General features: G+C 46.8%; 1 protein-coding gene across 7 annotated transcripts in view; it reads left to right on the top strand.

Annotated features, from left to right (window-relative positions):
- The first annotated feature begins 1,793 nt into the window (after positions 1–1,793).
- The window catches only part of SLC4A4 (solute carrier family 4 member 4), a 260,588-nt gene continuing 256,381 nt past the window's right edge, over positions 1,794–6,000 (top strand). For 3 of the 7 annotated variants that reach the window (XM_084625779.1, XM_084625778.1, XM_084625780.1), the window contains exon 1: positions 1,796–1,964. The gene's annotated coding sequence lies outside the window, so the exon portion shown is untranslated. Of the gene's footprint in view, positions 1,965–2,125; positions 2,320–6,000 lie in introns of those variants that run through there. The other 4 variants (XM_084625783.1, XM_084625782.1, XM_084625777.1 and 1 more) reach the window with 3 other exon arrangements.

Genomic DNA, 6,000 nt, shown 5'->3' with positions numbered 1-6,000 from the left:
ATTGTATATCCTCTAGTACATTACAGCCTGTAAAATGAGAACCCTTGAGTCTAGTTCTCTCTTGATACTGGCAGATCTCTGATCATGCTGCTACAGACAACAATCACTTTCTTATAATCACAGCTGAAAACCTTCACCGTTAGAGTTGTGGAATGTTGCAGTGGTGGGCAGGGGTCTCCTGCTTGGTCATCCATACAGTCATTAATGTCTCTGCAAAAGTTCTTCCCTTTTGGTGGAAAACTGATAAATAGGGTACCTGTGAAAATGATTTTTGCATGTGATGGTAAAAGGAACAGGTATAAAAAGCCAACCAGCAAGGAAGAATTTATGTAGAGAGTGCTGTTGTCTTACTTCTTTCTGGGAGTGTAATGTGGCAGCCAGCAGCCCATTGTGTTTAAAGAGAGAGGGAGTGGGTGGAATTGGAAATGTAAAATTTTCTGATTAGAATTCTGAGATTAAAATAGGATTTTTTTTTTAAAGGTCACACTTGTTAGGCATCTGAATGGGGGGTTTGTTGATCCAAATGCCTTAGTCAGGTGAAGTAATCTGGAAACTAGATTGTGTCATATACACCTATTTTCCCCAGCTTAATGCCAGCATTCACAGCTGCTGAAAGGTGGCCTTTAAAAATAAAAAATGAGCTTTTGGAAAAAATACAGATCCTTCCACACCTGCCCTGCTTGAGGCTATTGAATAAAGCTAAACATTGCAGTTTTCAATTCTTTACACTCAAATACTACATCACTGTATTAGGAAGGAAACACGCCTGCTATAATTATGCATGGCATGCTGGGGTCAGCAGCCCTTGAGGCTAGACCTTGAACCTCTTTTTGATTTTTGCTTATCTCAGTAACGTACCTTTCACTTGCCTTCCCTGTATCTTGTCATCTTTCACTAAACCATTGCGTGGGTTCCTGAAAACCAAGTTTTTTAAAAAAACCTGTCACTAATCTAGATGTTTAATTACCATAATTAAAAAATGATGAAAAAAATTAATTCTGCACCAGTATCCTGTACTCTCAATAAAATGCTGCCCGAGGGGGAGTGTTAGCTTCCTGTCCTTTCCACGTTCACCCTGTACAGTCCCTCCTGGAGAACTCTTCAGAACTTTCCAAGCAAGATGCACCCTCACGACCACCCCACCTTCTCAATAGGGTTGACACCTCCCCAGATTTGTGAAGGGGAGGAGCAGGAGACAGATTTGCATTTTTCCCCGTGTTCTTGTGCAATACTAGCCTGCAGGGTTTCATATTCAGAATTTTATGTAAGGGGGGGGGGGAAATCTGCCTGTGTTAGGGGATGTCACACTTTTGTCCAACGTTATAAAATATGAAAGGTGTCAACGCCCTCCCCCCCCCCCCCGCACGCTTTATTGTGACCGCTGTTGAATGGTCTCACCAGAGGTAGCACTTAGTCCCTTGGGAATGGCATGGCTTGTAGGGTTTAGTAGCTTTAGAACATGGGGCAGCAGCTTCCACGTTTTGTTCGTTGTTTCTTTTCTGTAGGCGCTTGATTTAGCAGGAAACTTTTTCCATTCTGGATAATTTCCCATGGGGGGGGTGAACAAAGCCCCCGCGGTTGTGCAGTGTCTTAGATCCCACCTTTCCGCATGCCAGGACGAGAGGCATGTCTCTCCCCTCTGTTTTGCAAGGCTGTGGTTTGGTCACTTCACTTCAGCCAGCAAAGTGTGTGACTCTCGTCTCTTGTCGTCACCAGGCTGACATGCAATTGGATGAACTTAACGTGCTCCGACTCCAGCTGCAGGGGCCCCTCCCCGGGGGAGGTAAATGTGTCTCCGGGGGGAGAAAAAGGTCCGAGGCGCTGCTGCTCCTGCAAACCGGACCCCCGGTCCCGCCCGCCTCTGTTGGCCCTTCCCCAGGAAGGGAGCAGACGGCGGCCGGCGCACTTGATCCCCGGCCGGCCGGAGCCGGAGCCGGAGCCGCGCCCGGGAGAGCGGCGGGCAAGTGAGTGAGCCTGGAACACCAGGAGCCCGAGGCACCCAGACTCCGCCCTGGCCCGCCCGGGGCCCGGTGACGCCGCGCGGCTGCGATGGCACGCGGGGAAGGGGACGGCCCGCGGCCACTCTCGGCTTTAAAACGGGAGCGGGGAGGCGGGCGCGGCTGGGCAGTGCTGCAGCGCGGCGCTCGGACGCCGGCTCGCCCTTCTCCCGGCCCGCGGGCTGCCCAGCGGAGCGCCCCGCTCTCCGCCCCGGCTCTCGGCTGCCGCCGGCGGAGCTGCGGCTCCCGCGTGGGCAGCCGCCCCCGGCCCGGCCCGGCCCGCCGCCACCCTGGAGGAGCGGCGGAGGACGGAGCCGCGGAGGTGAGCGCTGGCCGGGACAGGGCAGGGGGCAGGTGGGCTCCGGGCGGCGCTTCCTCCCCTTCCCCCCCCCCCCCGCGCGGGTTTCCCGCCCCTGCAGCGGCGGGGTCCCGGTGCGAGGGGCTCCGCCTGCGGGGGACGGCGCCCGCGGTGAGCCGGGTCTGTGCAGCCGGGGGAAACCGCCCCCGCCGCGCCCCGCCCCGGTTCCTTCTTTGCCTGCCTTTGCTGGGAATTACCGGGCAGGGGCTGGATGCGTGCGGGAGAGCCGCGTGGCCCCTGCGTCTGACACACACACACACACTGGGTGGGGGGGGGTTCGTCTCCTGGATCCACTCCCGGCAGCGTGCGCCCCAGAGCCGTGCGGGTCCCGGCTGGGGCAAAGCTCGGACAAAAGGAGGAAAGAACTTAACACGTGCATTTTTCATGTGTTTTGCTGCACGCCGGGCGTTTGCATGTTCGAAAATAAGTACAGGCGCTGATGTGTCCGAGAGCAAATGCATCTCTTGCACAAGAATGTGTGCGCGAGACTTGGCGTGCAACTGGCTATGTGTGCGTGCATGTGTGTATGCGCACACAACTTATGTGTATATTACTGAGGTATACAAGTTGTGGCCCAGATCCTGCACCCTGATGTGCGTCCCCGGACCCTAATGGCCATGCAGACTCAGCTGTTGAAGTCAGTGGGGCTCTAAAAGAGCGAAAGGGTCCGTTGGCACAACTCGCTTTGTGGGAACTGGGGCTCTGGTCTCATGCGTGTGTACAGTTATTTTATATCGCTTTCCACAGTGGTTAAAGCAATTCTTCTAGTAGCATTCAATTTGGCATATCTCTGATGAATGCAGGATTTTACTTGCATGAAGGAAACCACAGGCTTGCCCCTCTGAGAACTGCAGATGCAATCTCTTTTTCTGTGGTAAGTTTAACTGAAAGTAGCTGTCTTGCACTGGCAAAGAGTGCTGGATTGGGCCTAAAATGGGAAATGCATACTGCTAAGTCTGACTTTTTACATTGGATAGAAACTTGAGGAAATTTTTTTTAAAACATCTGTGTAAAAAATGACATTGAATTTTTTTTCCCACTTCAGACACACCTCTCTGGTGTTTACCAGTTGATACCTGACAATTTTTAAAGAGCTATTATTTGGAAACTTCTGATAAATCAGTAAAGCTTACTAATTAAACTGTCAGCAAGAACCATTTCAGGCAAATCGTATTTCTTTAAATGTTCTTAGTATCTCATCTGGCATTTTGCTAAATGGGAATATTCCACTGCCATAAACTAGCTGAGCAATGTTTCTTGTCCAGTCTTCTCTCTCCTTTCTTTCTTGAACTTCCTGCTAAGAATTTTTGTCCTCAGGTGTTCCACTCTCAGTAAAGAACAGACATGGAAATGAATGTTAAATCATCCTTTCGTTCTCATAATCTTGTTTTCTGCTGCAACATTAAGGATTATTCTATGTTTCCTTTGTTAGGAGGGCATTCTTTTAGCACCAGTATTTAACATTTTTTATAGTATTTCATAATAAATGTCCTTAGAGCTTCATGGCAACTTTGTTTAAAAAAATATGGAACATATCAGGCTTGATGCTTTAAGGAAGGTACTTACCACCCCTGAAAAGTGACAAGGATGTTCAGCTTTCACTGAAGTCAGTGGCAGTTCAGGGTGCTCAGCACCTCTAGAGGATTGTGCCCTTAAGCACCGAAGACCTGATATTGCAGACACTTATGAACTGAGTAACTTTACTCATAGACCTAGTTCCATTAACTTGGAGGGGACCTCTCATGTGTCTAGGTATTTGCGGTGATCCTAAGGCACACTGGTAGTAGCTTCACTGGATTTGTGTTAAGACATATTCCACAGAGTACAGACTCTTAGAAATAAGAGACTGAGATGTACAGTTTGCTTGGTATCTAAAAGCTACTTCATGCTTACAACATGCTTACTATGTAGCCCTGGTCTACACTGGGGAGGATCGATCTAAGTTACGCAACTTCAGTTACGTGAATAACATAGCTGAAATTAATGTACTTAGATCGATTTACTGTGGTGTCTTCACTGTGGTGAGTCGACTGCTGCCACTCCCCCGTCGACTCTGCCTGCGCCTCTCGCGGAGCTGGAGTACAGGAGTCGACAGGAGAGCGCTCGGGGGTCGATTTATCGCATCTAGACTAGACGCGATAAATTGATCCCCGCTGGATCGATTGCTGCCCGCCGATCTGGTGGGTAGTGTAGACATACCCTTAGTGACTTAATTGTTCCAGTTATGCCTATTTTTCCCATAGTTAAAGTTGGCTTGATGAATTTAGCAAAATGTTAAAGAGCCAAGCATTTTGTGTGGGAGAGAATTTTGCTTCTTGCTAACCTGCTATCTTGTGCAAATATATCCAGTTCTTATTTTGTTTGGAAACCAGAAGTTATCTGCATATAAAAGAGGTAAGAGTCTCTCTACTAGAAATAGCTTAGTTGTAATTACCTTTAGTTCCCATTTAGATGCAGAATCTTAAATGGAATTGTGTGGTTTTATATATTTTGCACTGCGGGTTAAGGGACTTGTTCATTTGCTGTGGTCCGTCTCTTTCAATATCTTGCATGTATTTCAGTGCAGAAGTAAGTGCAGTGTCTTTCACAGTGACTTCTGTGGTTTTGTTGTGGAATCACAGAAATGGAAAGGCTCCACATCATGTCCAGGCTTTTGCTGACATTAAAGGATATGGCTCTAGGCTGTTTGTGGATGGCAGTACAACCCTGAGATTCAAGTGGTGCCTTGTTTCTTGTTCCTTCTATTTTTTTCAGACTGAAAACATGAAACAGTAACAGATTTTTATTTCACTTCAAAGAAAAACAATTTTTTTCCCCCTGATCTCCGCCACTTTCATTATGTGTGAATTTCCACTCTCTAAAAGAGTTGGTGGAGCTGACTGCCTGATACGTTGTTAGTATCATAAGTTGAAAATGTGGTGCAAGGAGAGCATCGGGATGTATTGCTTTTTTTTCTTTTTTCCCAAGGGGTGATGCATTAAACATCCTGTCTTGTTAGTTTTGTATCAGCTGGAGGGCATTTTAAGTAATTGGGTTTTAAAAGAAATACAGTAGGGGGAACCTTCCAAATACATTCTGATAATCTTACTGTCTGTCCATGTATGGCAAATAGTAAAACTGCTGATACCTTGCACTGATAACTAAAGAGGAGATTTATGCACAAAGTGCACATTTAAAGGAAAATGTCTCTTAAGAGTTGAAAATGTGTTCATTTGTAAATCATGTTGTTGTTCTCTGATTTGCCTGCCTGTCAATGAGGGCGCCATACTCAAGTATGAGAAGTTTCTTTCAGTGAACGCAGGTTACGTTTTCATCTCAAGGGGTCCCTGGCTGCAATAAGAATTTGAAGATGCATTAATATGACATATAGGATATGTCATATTAATGCATATAGGGTTTTAGATAATAATGGATATAGGGTTTTTTGTTAGTTTTATGAATGGAAAACTGGTTTTCTTAAGAATAAAAAGACATAACTTTTTTCTGAAATAGTAGAATGACTATCAGGCAGCTATTCTTAATAGATAAAATAAGTCATTTAGACTAAGATTTACTACCTGCCTGTTAGTAAGTACAAAATATTTCTTTTGTAGACAATGACTTGCTGGACTAGCTATTTTCTCAGGAAGCTGGCTTTAATAAGAA

The sequence above is a fragment of the Lepidochelys olivacea genome (assembly GCF_965140295.1).
Source record: "Lepidochelys olivacea isolate rLepOli2 genome assembly, chromosome: 4".
Classification (NCBI taxonomy): Eukaryota; Metazoa; Chordata; order Testudines; family Cheloniidae; genus Lepidochelys; species Lepidochelys olivacea.
The sequence above is the reverse complement of the archived record's forward strand: the minus strand, read 5'-3'. Positions and strand labels throughout refer to the sequence as shown.